Here is a 15,701-nt window from a genome sequence, read left to right on the forward strand (position 1 = left end):
TTGGGCTAGATGTGTATGGGCTGGATGTTTTTGGGCTAGATATGTATGGGTTAGATGTGTTTGGGCTAGCTGTGTATGGGCTAAATGTGTATGGTCTAGATGTGTTTGGGCTAGCTGTATATGGGCTATATGTGTTTGGGCTAGCTGTGTATGGGCTAGGTGTGTTTGGGCTAGCTTTGGATGGGCTAGATGTGTTATGGCTAGATGTGTTTTGGCTAGATGTGTATGGGCTATGTGTGTTTGGGCTAGCTTTGGAGGGGCTAGCTTTGGATGGGCTAGCTTTGGATGGGCTAGCTTTGGATGGGCTAGATATGTATGGGCTAGTTGTGTATGAGCTAGACGTGTTTGGGCTTGTTTTGTATGAGCTAGCTGTGCATGGTTTAGCTGTGTTTGGGCTAGATGTGTATGGGCTAGTTGTGAATGAGCTAGGCATGTTTGGGCTAGCTTTGTATGGGCTAGCTGTGGATGGGCTCGCTGTCTATGGGCTAGATGCGTTTGGGCTAGCTTTGTTTGGGTTAGCTGTGTATGGGTTTGCTGTGTTTGGGCTAGCTGTTAGCTCATCAGTCCTGTTAGAAATAAAYTGTTTCTCCTAAACTGAGATCTTTSAGTTAACTGTCAACSGATTTTGCAGTTTTTCAATAGAACTGTATCTGAAAATGGTTGAACTATTACTTTAAAACAGTAAGCAATCAAATGACAGTCCGTAAACTCTGTGTTCATACCTCTTGACTTAATTTCTTGGAATCTCTCTAACTCTTACTGAATGATCTCGTCTCTGATACGATTTGACACTACAGTTTTCCTGTCTTTTTCCATGAAAGGCCGCAGGTCACTTATCTTATTAGTTTCACAATACGTGCTTTGTGTGTGTGCGTTATGTAAATTATTATCTAACTTGTTTATATGTAGAAAAGACAGACACAACCTTATCCACTGTTCAACTCAAGGAATGTGGTGCACAGACTGCTTGTGCTTTGGGCTCACAGGGCATGAAAGTAATTATAAAGTCAAGCTGTTACACTTGAATAACTATTCTGCATCTGAAACGTTCTGTCCCTGAATGAATTTACCCTCACGTTTAATAATGTCTTGATAAACAAGCACCGGATCATTCCCTGTAGCACACAGTCATACGTTAAAAACAAGATGGGGGGATGCATTTTCACTCTTCTTTTATTAAAGGTTTGATCTATAAAGAATTTAAATCCTGGCATTCCTYAAAGGAAAGGTACAGCCACATCAAATTTAATCAATGTAATCAGTTGTGATGACTTTCTGTAAGTTTCCCCTACAATTGATTCAGTGGCTCATGAGATATTTTGCTAACAGAGAGATTCACACACAGAGGCACAGACAAAACCCTCTCTGTTTGCTTTCAGGCATTAATAAACATATTTTAGTTGGGAGGAAACACAAATATGAGCCCTTGAGAGTTTTGTGTGTTTAGTCTTTATCAGAATCATATATCATTTTGCTCTGAGCTTGAATTCTGGATACGATCTGCTTTTATTTCACCACTCTGCCTTTTCTATAAATATGTCGAAATGATCCTATCTGCGCTGTGAACATCTTTCATAATAAACAAGCTCCCATTAAATCTTACTTACACTTTAAATGTCATWAACACCCGATAGTCTCACACAATAAAAACTGTTGAGTAACACCAATTATTTCTTTGACTCACAAGCAAAGTGAGGCAAAAATACTTTGATTTAGAAAAAGTCACTGCTTTAATATATTTATGTTATTTTATTGTTTGTTTTTCAAACGGCAAAAAGGTGAAACGTGTATTTTTGATTAGAAGTGAAGCACAGCTCAACAGTTCTAAGTGATAGCTGTTCAGGTGACTATGGCAACAAAGCAGTCTATTTGTAGTTGATGTTTTCACCCTTGATGTTTTYCCCCTGTGGTTATCTTTAGTGGCCCAAGTTTCTGTGGGTGTTTCATCTCCACATCCTTTACACGAGGCAGAAATACTGAGTTTAAACGAGGTGACAACAAGGCGTCAGCAGCAGCGTGCAGAGCCTCGGCGAAAAACACGAAACTAAACCCATAAACTGTAAATCTGATTTGGTTGTGCGCGGCAAGGAGGATGCAAAGATTTGATTAGGTTTTTTTTTTTTTTTTTTTTTTGCATGCTCGTATCAGAGGATCATCTTCACCTTCACACGAGAGGTTTGCTACTGAGCGAGAGCAGATAGCAGATGGGAAACAGAATTCTGCCTGTGGTAGATATTTTTACAAGAAGCTGCCGGCGGCCTGGCACCAACGTAATGCTTTGTGTTCTGTTTGCACAATAAATGCATACTACTGTGTTTTGTTTTTAAAGTAAAGTTTTTTTTACAGAAAGGTCTGGAATTTAATTAGAGCATTGCAACACTTTGGTTTTCCTGAGCTGTTCTGTTGTAGATTAACTGTTTGGGATTATTGTCTTTCAGACAGATGGACTCACACTTGACTCTAAAATCCTGCAGGGCTCCACTCAGAGACTGCAAGCAGCCCAAACCATCATCCCTCCACCACTGTGCTGACAGCTGGGAGGAGCTGATCTGATCATGCTCATCTTGTCATGAGGGGTTTGCTACAGTGGCAGAGCAGGTAACAGAAATGGAATTCTGCCTGGTTTGTTTCAAACGTGGTGCATTGTGGGTAAAGATCAGTCTAATAGATCTTGTTCCAGGAGTTTTATGGGCAATAAATTGAAGAAATTTATTTGGGTTTAGGTTATATACTGATTTTTATTTACATACACGTGGTCTTAAGATAAGATAAGATAAGATAAGATAAGATATTCCTTTATTAATCCCGCAGTGGGGAAATTTACATTGTTACAGCAGTATAAAAAAGCAAAACCAATTTGAAAAACTATATATACACAGTAAAATCAAGTGAATATAGAAATACTAAAAAACAGTATTATTCRAAATATAAATAAATAAACAATTTCCAGGTTTATTGCCTGTAGTAGAGAGTGGTGAACTACTTAGAGCAGTGGGTATTGTACAGTCTGACGGCGGCTGGAAGGAAGTCTTATGATAGAAGAACTGTAAAGATTGTTAAATGTGACTGTTTTGCTTAACTTGATGATTTTAAATAGATAGATACATGCCTGAAAACAAATTCAACACATAACTGAACTTTTAAATCTTCATGAGGCTACGTTATAAAATGTCTGGAGACATGGCTTCGAGCAGCTGTAGGGACCCCTCCCCAGTGACGTAATCAAATGGGCGGAGCCATGTCTCGGAGCCTGTGTTAAATTCAATTCTCTTCCTGGTTTTTTGTCTGACTGCTTGGTCAATAAACCAGCCTTCAGCAGAGTGCTCTCTTTATTTATCTTTTCCATGCATTGGTACATTCTCCGTATGGTTCAAGCACACAAACTGGTAAGCAAACACGTATAACAATATTTTCTTTCAAAATCATGATTGACACACGATCAATGGCAATAGAAAACACATCAAATAAATTGTGGATGATTTCACTGAACTCCAACCCAGAACCACACGGCATTCTGGGGGATGTAGGCAGAAGAAAGGCTTTACCTGCTCAACCTCATGGCCCAACTAAGCAAGGTTCAACTAACTCACTCCCTCTTTGGTCAGCAGCAACAACCTGCTGAGAAACATGCAGCAGTTTCATGTTTCACCACCGAGACTCATGACTGCTGGAGTGAAAGGCAGTAATATTCAGCCTTTTTTTTCTCCTGGTACTTATTTCAGAAAGGTAAAACAATAATAAACCTTTATTTTAACAGGTAAGTCAGTTGAGAATGACGACCTGGTCAAGTAGTAGCAGTACAACCCAAACTGTCAGAGAACAATTAAACCTAACACTTAAAACAAGGGGTGAAAACAGGAAACCGAATAGGCACAGTGATCTTGTATGAATGTAAATAATTTTTAAAAGAGAGGAGTGAAATGAATGAGTCGAGCTTTAAGGTCCGTTGATTGTACAGCAGAGAAATGAAATTAGGGGCGACCAAAGGAGGAAGGGGATTTTTGTATGTGGAGACTGATGAGGTTAGTAGGACGTAGACTACGATTTACAAGAATCACCTGTGTGTAACTTAGTGTTCGTCCAATAATGGTTTTGTAAATGAACATGATCCAGTGAACTGGTCTGAGAGAGTGAAGAGATGGACAGTTTATCAGGGAGTAGAGATCCCAGTAGCTGCGTTTCTATTGCAAATGTGCAGAAAACTTTGTCGATATTCTGGTAATGTCGAAAAAACACAGTTTCACATTTGCGGTGTTTCCATCAAGTAAGAAAGGCTAATAAAATCTTGCGTGAATATGTTTGTTCACGTGATAAGTCATTATAAACATGGCGGCAACGGATGTAAACCATGGCACTAGTGCTCATCGTTAGCCATCAGAGGAGACATCGGCATCTTATCGAGGCTTTCGAGCGACWAGCCCCTTATACTTGGGAGCAACTACGTATGGTGTGTTTTTGGGAAATTGTAGTCGGCGATTTTACTGTTTTCTTTTACTACTTCGGTGATATTACTACTACTTCTACTTCCTGTTGAGTTSTTCTTCTTCTTGGTCTTTTTCGCCAGTAGAAACATCTGGTTGTTGATCATGTGACTCCTGTGATGTGAAAAAAGTGTTTCCATTGCAGTTTTGCGAAAAACACTAATTTCGATACGGCCGAAAAACCACCTTATCCTAGCGCAAAACCATTTTGTCGAAAAATGTAAGTTTTTTAGAAAGTGACGTGTTTCCATTTAGCAAATTTATTTTCAAATTCTAATTTGCACATTTTCATTGGTCAGTGGAAACACAGCTTGTGAAGCACCTGTGAAAACCTAATAAATCACAACAAAAAACTAATCAATAATTATCAATATCGACTGAAACGAAACARTTATATTGTGGAACATTTTTCAGTCATGTCGCCCAGCCTTAAAACAAATGTATCTTTGCAAACCTAACTTTGCTGCCTTGTTCTTTTTCCTCATCGCTCCACTGTTGATCAACAGAAAACATTGACACTGAAAGTTGTTTTACTTTTGCTGTTTTGTAACTTGACAAAATTAGAAGTGATCAAACCAGCAGAGGTGGAGATATATTTTGTCCAGCTCAACCCACAAACCCAGTTTTGACTCAGTTCTTCCTCAGCAGCAGATGGTCCGACTCTGGTCTGTGTGTAACTTTGAGACTAATCAGAGATAAACATGATGACATGTTTGTTTGGTGAAAGCTATCAGGAGACACCGAGTGGCTTTCACAATGTTTGAGCGTGAAACAGACATCAGGAAGATGAATTAGGCTGTTTGTAAATAAAAGAAACAAACAAACAAAAAGAAAACAAATTCATCAATCAGAACCCGTCTCTCCCTGCAGGGCCCATCCAAACAATGCATCCAGCCAACCTTGAAACAGTTTTGTTGCTTCTCTGCTGCTTGGCTGGTTAAAGAGGCAGAACGTGTCAACAAGTGGACCCCCCCCCACACACACACACACACACATACACACACGCACTCCCTTGACCTGGAGCTTACATGCAGATGAACAGCAACATGCCTGGCCCAAAACATGATCCAGGCACATGGTTCCCTGATGAGGATCAAAGGTCACATCAGTAAAATATGACTCCTCGCATCCCCCTTCTCCCCTCCCCTCCCCTCTCCCCTCCTCCTGTTCCTTTGGAGGAGGAAGCAGAGCTCTGGTCAATCAACAGGGTACACTTGATTTTGTGGAGTAGCACAGTTTTGATCTGTGTTTGCAGGATGTGCAGACTGTTCTACAAGTTCACACATCAACATGTGTAAAATACTGTAACTAACTTCAAAAAGGAGCATCTTCTGTGAAGAAGCATCTTCTCATGATTGATTGCTGGGTTGCAGATGATGTATCGACGTCATGAATTGCTGACAGGGGGCAGGAAATAAATGCAGCCTCGTTTCCTTCTGTTGATTCAGTGTTAAAATGTCTAAATTCTGTGCCATGTACGGTTGTTGCCACCGCTCTTATCAGGAGAAATATCAAAGTTTTTTGTGTTCAGAAAGTAGTGTGTCAGAAAAAGACGACAAAAACAGGAGGTGTGGAAACGAATAACAGAGTTTGCAGTGACCACTTTCTAACAGGTCAGGATCGCATTGTTTAAATCATATTTTCAGATATTTTACTTGAATTTGGGTTAACATAAGCTAAATTTATTTAAAAGTAGATCCAAGAACATAGAAATTACAGSTCCTCGTTGTTAGGGTTAGTAATAGCATTGTTATCATGGGCTAATTATGACCCCCGCATGCGAAGCGTAAGCGGGAGTCATATTGTTTTCGTACGGTTTATTTTTATTTTTAAATATATATTTTTCAGTGATTTTGGTCAAACATAGCACAAAAACGGCTGCACCAATCAACATAAAATTTGGCAGGGCTGTAGATGAGTCTGACTTACACTCTGCCAGCCAACGGTTTTATGATAGACCCCATATTTAAGGAGGGGGCTCCTTTCAAAGAGGGGGTGTCTGGGCATGCAACAATTCTTATAACTCAGAAACTGTTTAACATAGGAGCTTCAGATTTCTTTGGTTGTTTAGCTCTGATGAAGCTCTATACATCAGGCCCACCAATCAGTGCCCCYAGACCCAGGTGGGGCTACAACTCCAAAATACATATCTCAGAAAGCAATCAAACGTACTAAATGGTAAATGGTAAATGGTACTGAACTTAGAGAGCGCTTTTCAAGTCCCTCCGGACCYCAAAGTGCTTTACACTAACAGACATTCACCCATTCACACTCACATTCACACACTGATGATGGCAAACTACACTGTAGCCACAGCTGCCCTGGGGCACACTGACAGAAGCGAGGCTGCCATGCACCAGCGCCACCGGACCCTCTGACCACCATCAGAAGGCAAGGTGGGTGAAGTGTCTTGCCCAAGGACTACTAAGTTGTATCATGCCAGTGTATTTTTTAAACAAATGAAAATAATAAAACAGCATTACAATGTCATGTATCGTGTTATTTTTTGTACATTGTCATGGACTATTTATTTATATCTGTTTCACCTTGACACTGTCCATCACTCGTATCTTTCTGACAGCTCATTTCGGCTCGTTGTCTATTAGTTTCCAGACGTCAAGACTCCGCAACGGACTGAACTCTCTTGGTTGATAACACTCTTGGGCTGGGAGCCCTGTGATAGGCTGGACAGTATATTTGGCAATCTGTGATTGGTTGTAAACTGTCACATGGCGTTGACATGATGTTATATTACTGGCTGTAGTCTGCTGACGAGTTCAATTACATAATTACATATGAAATTTTGCTCTTCTGTTACTGAGAAGCAAATTTCTTCATGACTGGTTAAAGTCAGGGATGTTTTAATAAGATTCTTCTCTATAGAGCATGGTCTGTGCAGTGAGGTGTGATGTTGTACCTGAGGAAAGTCTGGATTCTCTTCAGTATTGAGTAGCTCCTCTCAGATTCAGCTGTGGTCAGAGGAGATGTGATGAGAATCTTCAGCAGAGTCACAGTCTCTGAAGGTGTCCTGCAGATTGTTCTACATGAAGGGCTGGTACAGGGCCATATCACCACTGCAGCTCCTGAACTAGATCAGACTTCTTGGTCCTGTTCAGCACTGGGTGAGCCTCCATGGTCTTCAGAGCTGCTTCAGAAAATAGTCTGTGATCCTGCAGGAACCTGTCAGTCTGCAGCACTGTAGCTCTGATCAGATGCATGTGAATGGCTCAAGATGTCAAACCTAAAATAAATGCACAAATTTAATTCAATATGAAGATGGCTACAAGTGAGCTTTCTAATAAATATTTAACATGAAAACAATTTATGTTATTTTAATAGCAACGAACTGTTGCAGCTCTAAGTTAATTATTACATTATATGTTTATTTGAAAAATGTATTCATTTTATTAAAACAAAATAAACTATGCACAACAGAAGAAAAAATATGTATAAATAAAATGAAAGGCAGCAGAAAGAAAAAAAATCTTTTAATATCTGCCCCTTTTTAAAGAATTCAAACAGTAGTAATTTATAAAAAACTAAACTAAACTAAAACATACAGATATTTTTACATTATATTAAGTTTTGTTCACCATTAGGGAACACCAACACAATTACTCCATGTAAATCAAACTTCTGTGAAATCAAACTGTCCACTTAGGAAGTAACACCGATTACAAACAATTTCACAAGCTGTCAGCACATTCATGTCAAGACTGGGTAAATGAGTTTCACTAAATTGCCACACACCAGAGCAGTTTTAAGGTTTTTATTTAAAAACAGGCAGCTGGTTCTGGATCCTAGCGTCACAGGGATCAGGAGCTCTAAACAACAGAGAACCAGGTTAGTGACTTGGATGGACAGAGAACTTGACGAAGTGTGAAACAGTCACTAACCTTTTCAAAGAGCGGGGATTCCGGGGATATCCCTTGAGTGAYGTAGACAGGCGGGGAARACRTCTGAAGACTTTGCAACGACTTCCGTGTTGCGGGCAATGGAGGTGTTTATTTACCTCGGGGAAATCCTTAGCACAAGCAAGGGTCATACACATGGATCCGAAAGGCAGACTTTGTTTGGAAGGAACAAACTTATCTCTTGGTCGAGGAACGGAGACTGAGGTCTGGAACCGGGAGGCAGATGGCTGGATGAGTCCGACAAGGGCAAGAGCAAAGGGCAAAAATCCATTGGAGGAGTCGAGGGTCAAAACCAGGTGATCAGAATCCAACAAAGTACCGTTCAGGGGCAAGGCAGGAGACGTAGGACCAAAAACCAGAAAGAGAGTCGTGACCAGGCAGACCAGACGTGACATGAGAATGCTAGACATTTACTTGGCGAACCGTTCAATACTCAGGTGCTGGAGCAGTGGTGGTGGAGAACTTAAATACTGGGGAGAACAGGTGAGTGACATGATGCTTGATTATGATCCTAATTAGTGAATGACGTGACAGGGAGGCTGTGGCAGGTGGAGCAGAATGTGACTCATGACAATTCAACTTTATTTAGAAGAAAGTATTCAATGAGACTATTTCATTCATTCATATTTAGGATGAGCAGTTGTTACAAAATGGCTAACAGCATGTAGCCATTCCTTAATGCTAAACCATGTTATTCTCAATTTTTATTATGTTTGGCTTTTCTGGTCCAAGCTACAGCACTTTAAGTTTCTCCTCATATGTTCTGCTTTGAAAAGGTTTAGATATAAAAGTTGTTCTCTCCTTCATTCTCGTTTGTTGTTCTCCAAAATCCGCCTGCCGCAGCTAGCAGGGCTGCCGCATTAATATGACATTGAGTCGTCGACAGAGTGGACTCCATAGAAATGAATACGAGAGGTCAGCTGTGGGGCGGTGACGAGCTGCRCTCCAGGCCACTGTATTATTTTGCATTGGGGACTTACTGTGCATGTCCAAAATCTTCCAATGACTTGCCTATGGGAGTCTGGGGCGGTGAACGGCCCGTGACCCGGAAGTGACTCAACACGAAAAAGCTCATGAGTAAAATGGAAGTTTACACATCAATAAGTCTAAATTATTTATTTTACTTATCAGAAAACATTTATACAATATTTTTGAAACATTTAAAATGTTTTATTTAGTTATTTTATTTATTTTTTAATTTTTTGTGTACAAAAAACTAGTGGTGGGGCGGCTCCCTAGCACCCCCTATTGACCAGCTGCCACTGTTAGGAATAAAAACTTCTGAGTTCTGGTGCATGTGTGCATGCGGGGGTCATTATGTTACCGCTATGTGGTATCTAGTTATTTAAAATAACACAGCTCTACTCACCCGGGCAGAAACAAGTCTACAGACATTTAAAGCTTCTTTGGATCCTAAATGTTTGACCCAACCTGAAACTAAACTAGATACCGCATAGCGGTAACATAATGACTCCCGCACGCACAAATTCACCAGAACTCAGAAGACTTTATTCCTAATAAATGTCATGCTACTAGGTGAATCCCAAAATTGTAGTGATTTGGGTGGGGGTCTTTTTTATTCGGAGGGGGGGCACTGATTGTTAGACCTGATGGATAGCCCCTCATCAGAGCTAAACAACAAAAGAAATCTGAATCTCCTATGTTGAACAGTTTCTGAGTTATAAGCATTTTTGCATGTCCAGACACCCCTTTTTCAGATAAATTGGGGGGGGGGGGGGGCACTGATTGGTGGGTCTGATGGATAGAGCTTCATCAGAGCTCAACAACAAAAGATTGTTGTTTACATGGAAAAGTCTTTAATCACTTTTGATTTTAATAGAATGAATGATATTGCTACTTCAGCACCTTACATTAGGCATGAAGCTGTTTCTTAGCTTTATGTGCTGCTGCTATAAGTCCCAGGTGACAACTGGAGTTATTTATTTGGCGATAAAGCTTTATTTTCTTTTTCTGATGCTCAACTTTCAAAAGTTGAGCTAAGGCACAGGGAGACAGCAAAAATCAGTTTCCCGACACAACCTGCTCATTGTCATTGCATAAAAGCCTACTATGAAAGATGATCCATTTATATTGGCATACACCAAATAATAATAATAATAATAATAATAATAATAATAATAATAATAATAATAATAATAATAATAATAATAATAATAATAATAATAATAATAATAATATTACTTGAAGTGATTCATGCTGCTTGCTGTAAATTGAAAATCAGCAGCCATCTTGACTCAGGATTTCTCCAAAAGCTAATCAGCTGCTTGCATTCATCCGATGATTGCTTTGTGAGAGTTTTTGTAAAAATATTTACTTCTTTTGTTTTTGGATCATATAAAACACGTCAGAATCAGGTTTGGTACCTGTATGTATTGTGAGYGGTAACGGGTCTCTTGAGATCTTTGTTTAAAACCTGCAATGNGATGATCCATTTATATTGGCATACACCAAATAATAATAATAATAATAATAATAATAATAATAATAATAATAATAATAATAATAATAATAATAATATGTGTGCAAATTTAAACAGTTAAAAACAAAACAATATAATCTGACTCCAATATTGTCTGTCTATCACAACAAGGCTGCTCAAAATTAGCCCATCAATTATCGCGTGGGAACGTGTTAATTATCACGTGCCCACACGTTATCTTGTGCGCACGCGTTATTATCTTGTGGCCACGTGAAATTTTTTTTAATTCCATGTCACCGGACGGGCTCCGTAAAAACAAGCTTATAAAATGACTAAAATGTGCATAAAACTACAAAGTATGGATAAGGAGTCAACAATGATGCWACAAAAGACAGAAAGGATACTTCAAAAAGGCAAAAAGAGAGTAAAAAGAAAACAAAAATAAGCTGATGCATTAGGAAGCATAAAAGTACAGGCTGCTTAAGGAGGCAATAAGGGGGCTTAGGACAAAAATAACACCTAGAGAAAAAAATAAGGTAAAAGTGTAAAAAGGGCACACAAGAAGACAAAAAAGACAAATAAAAGCAAAGTGCTTGAGAACTGAACATTTTAACTGCACAAAGTGTGTAGAATTATAACAGCAAATGTCCAGAATAATCAAAAGAACTGTCTGAACACTGAGCATTCACAGAATTCATCCATTAGTGGCACCAAGTTCACTGTTGTTTGAGTCGCTCTCAGTGAAGAACCAATCAAATCCCTCCATACGAGTCCCGCAGTGAGCTGTGACCTTTGACCTGTGTCTGTAGGAGTGTCAGGGTTAATAACTGCTGAACTTCAGCTGAGCCTCATGCATCGGCTGCACGGTCCCGCTCAGATCAGGAGGATCTGGTCAGATTGGAGGTCACTCCCCCTGGGGGCATTTTTGTGTGTTTAGTGAGCTTAAATTGTGCATTTTTGTCTTTTTATTTGTGTGTYAGATAAATAAAGCTATAAATGAAACATCACTCCCTCACTGCCATCCTAACACACACTCAGATCATGAAAATGGGTTGTTTTGAACATTTGACCAACTTTTCTCCTCATAAGATGACCTCACTACATGATAGGAGCAGGTGAACTACACACCTGGGTGTCATTCTGTTCAGTGATGTAATGTGAAATAACACAAAAAGCAAAAGATACAGTCACACTTTCATGTTCTGCAGTTTTCATACAACTCTTCACAACCTCAGCAGGCTGCAGGATCTGGTCTCTGTACGCTTCTGGTCCTGCACAGAAAGAAACAAAGGTCTTGATGTGTAACATGACATTTTTATGTTAATCGTGTCTCTTTCACGAGGCCACCACAGGTGTTTTCCTTCTCTGGTGTTTCTGGTGCTCTGCCAAACCCTGGAAACCTGTGAGTCATCAGAGTTAATATTTGATGCTAAAGGAGCAAACGCTGCTTCCATTTATTTTAATGTCAAACTTATCTCCAGCCTTGATGGACCACATCAAAGAACAAGCAGGTGAAAGTATACCTTAATAGTTTATTAGTGTTTGGGAACAAATTATTGTTCTGTGGCTCAGAAAACACTGAACAGTTTATTTAGTTTGGATGCAGGCAACCTGTGTGTAACTCCTCCTAATTAGACCTTTGTAGCTTCAGACACCTTTACTCACATAAAGACTCTCCTGGCAGCCAACCACTGGAGGGATTTTATTGAAACTCAGAGAGTAATCACTGGATCTTGAAAATTTATTAGTAATTAACTGTAGGAGTCACTCTGATTCACGATAACTCTGCAATAACAGTACAGATGAACTTTATTGGGACAGTAGCTAGTCATCCTCAGTACATATTAACTGATGACACACAATCTTAGTTTGGATCTTTGGCATGAGGCAGCAGGCCATGTTTATTCCTCCAAGAAATGTTACTTTCCTTTAGTTGTGTTGTAATCTTAAACACAAATTGCACAAATTTAGGTACCATAAAACATTTTTGCACGTTTCAAGCTCAGTTCTGTTACTTAGTGGCTAACTTAGCACATTTTCTGTAGGTTACAAAAACATGTTTTAGAACACAACAAACTTAAGGCCCACAAGCTAAATGTGGTCCACAGAAACTTCAAAGATGTGTAAATGTCTTAAAATAAGTGCATGTTGCTTTAAAACCAGCATTGACTATAAACTACATCTCCCATAATGCATGTTGATTGTTTTACACTCTAAGGGTGTTTTCACACCAGGAAAGTCCTTTGGTCCACTAGTTTGGTCCGGACCAAATAGCAGACTTTTAAATTTTTTTTCTTTTGGTGTGGTTTGTATTCACATTGTGTGTCAATTTTTTGTTAGTGGTGCTCAGTCATAGCAAAAAGATGAGGAACATGATGTTTTGTGTTTAGTCAAATTAAACAAAGTCAATTACAACCATAATGCTTATGTAGCCGTCAGTGAAAATTTGTTTGATTGATTGATTGATTGATTGATTGTTTGTTTGTTTGATTGATTGATTGATTGATTGATTGATTGATTGATTGATTGATTGATTGATTGATTGATTGATTGATTGATTGGCTTGATTAATTTTCTCAAAGCTTCCTGTGAGATGAGAACATTCATGTTTCAGGAACCTCAGGGATGTTTGATAAAGTCTATGTAAACCTCTCCTGTTACAGAATGTCACTTTGTTTTCTTTCTGGTTACATTTAGTTCTTTAAGCCAGCTGCCATGAAAGGCAGGCCACAATAAGAAAAAAAGATGTTTTCCACTGGATGGGTCACATGGAGCAAATTTAAAAAACCTTCAGTGAAGCCGGTCATGATGCTAACACTTTCAGGACTCCCTAAAAGCTCTCCTACATTTCATACATAGCAGGATGCTGCTACCGTGTATGGCCACAATCGCACCACGTCCATTCAAAAACCACACCAAGACAGGCAGAAAGTGTCTGAGAGTGCTTCAGGTTGTCTGAAGATGCAGCTCTACTCCGTTACATCACACAAACAGGCCTGTAGCAATAAGCAATAATTCAATTAATCACATGATAAATTAAAATGAGGTTGATCAGTTCAATTTCCCTGCTTGTTTGTTTTCTTCATGTCTCCCTCTTTTCTACTCCTTAGCGTGGGGAGGAGTGAACTCTGGTATTAGGCATTAGCAGGTGATGGTTTCTAACCTCTGTAGCATGAGAGCCCCGTGAACAGGCATTTAGCCGGAGTAGCACCTTCTTTCAGCTGGCGATGCCTCGGCACGCCCTCAGGACACCATGCTGAGCATTGAGTTTGCAAAGTGTTTTTTTTTTATACACTGCGTAAAATTTAATAAACTTCACAAGCAGTATGCAGATGACCACAGTTAATTTATGAAAACAGCTATACCAGGGGTGTCAAACTCCTGTCCTCGAGGGCCGCTATCCTGCATGTTTTAGAGGTTTTGCTCCAACACACCTGATTTTGATCGCTGGGTGATTAACAGGCTTCTGCCCAATTTGAAGAGTTAATTCAATCACTGAATCAGGTGTGTTGGAGCTGGAAAACCTCTAAAACATGCAGGATAGCGGCCCTCGAGGACTGGAGTTTGACACTCCTGCGCTATACATACCGTACATAAAAGAATAAATTGCACTTGTATAAAAGAGRGGGGAAACAGTTATACAGCTTTGTGGCTGTTGTGCTGTTTTCCCAACATAATAAACTTCTGTAAGCTTCATAAGCGAGGTCTTATTATATTAATTTAAAGTGGTCTCCAGACAATATCATTTATTGTGATGCTTYCTGAGACAATTTATAGTCCAGTAAAATGTGATATAGTGACAGGCCGACACACAAACACCACCTGGTGTCCTGTCTGTGTTAAGCTGGATTGTCTGTAGGTTTCTAGACCTCCAGTGTTAGTCCTAAATTGGGAGAGGTGACACACAGCATCACTAGAAGATGCAGATTCTGTTCAGAACCATGACCATCATTCAGCAGACATGACCCTGATGAAAATAAGCGACTCCAAAAGGGGAATAAAGGAGGGCTGAACGTGGTGCCGTCTTRTATTTAGTGACCGGTGGGGAGGGTGGGTTGGTTGCTGCAGTCGGGTTGTGAAAGCTCAGCTCGAACCTGTGGGTTAAAATGTGAACCGTAGTGCCAAGATGTCTGCAATACATCACCTGGTCCCGGCATGCTGTGGGCCTGACGGGGTTGAAGCCCAGGCAAGAGGTCAGTCCTGTGTCAAAATCCTGCAAACCACGATGCAGCAGCGCTTGTGGGCCTCATGTCATGATTACGCTGCCTTTGTGCTCCATCCAGAATACGGCTGTGCGGGTTGTAAACAAATAGTAAACAAGTATTTTTCCCACTGAAATGTCGCCTGTGGTTTGTGAGATATTTTGCTAACACCACAGACAAACCGACCAAAACATTATCGCTTTATAAATAAAAACTGTAAATCTGTATTAGCTCCATCCCTGCAGAGTGACTGTTGTCCCCCCCCCCAGCACAAAACACACAGACGTTCTTCAACACTGACCAAATATAGATCAGCTTATCTGGACCGTTTAGTCGCTCCAGGTCTTCTGAGGACACGGACTAGAGTCCACGTGTTCAGACCTGAAAGAATCTGGAGACGGGGAGGGGGATGAATAAAAGGAGGCTTTGTTGCACCCAGACCCAGAAATGTCTCCTCAGTTGTGTTTTAGTGTAGACTGAACATTAGGGAACACGACCTTTTTAATCGGAACATTAGGAGCTCTGTGTGTGAGGGCATGTGAGGACAGCACACACACACACACACACACACGCACGCACGTGTGTGTGTGTGAGGGCATGTGAGGACAGCACACACACACACACACACACACACACACACACACACACACACACACACACACAC

General features: G+C 40.1%; 1 long non-coding RNA gene across 1 annotated transcript in view; it reads left to right on the top strand.

Moving 5' to 3' along the window:
• The window catches only part of LOC106530402 (uncharacterized), a 12,128-nt gene extending 6,749 nt beyond the window's left edge, over positions 1 to 5,379 (top strand). The window contains exons 2-3 of the long non-coding RNA XR_001311782.1: positions 2,439 to 2,598; positions 5,352 to 5,379. This is a non-coding gene — a long non-coding RNA (uncharacterized LOC106530402). The remainder of the gene's footprint in view (positions 1 to 2,438; positions 2,599 to 5,351) is intronic.
• The last annotated feature ends 10,322 nt before the right edge of the window (positions 5,380 to 15,701 follow it).

The sequence above is a fragment of the Austrofundulus limnaeus genome, unplaced genomic scaffold, assembly GCF_001266775.1.
Source record: "Austrofundulus limnaeus strain Quisiro unplaced genomic scaffold, Austrofundulus_limnaeus-1.0 Scaffold516, whole genome shotgun sequence".
Lineage (NCBI taxonomy): Eukaryota > Metazoa > Chordata > Actinopteri > Cyprinodontiformes > Rivulidae > Austrofundulus > Austrofundulus limnaeus.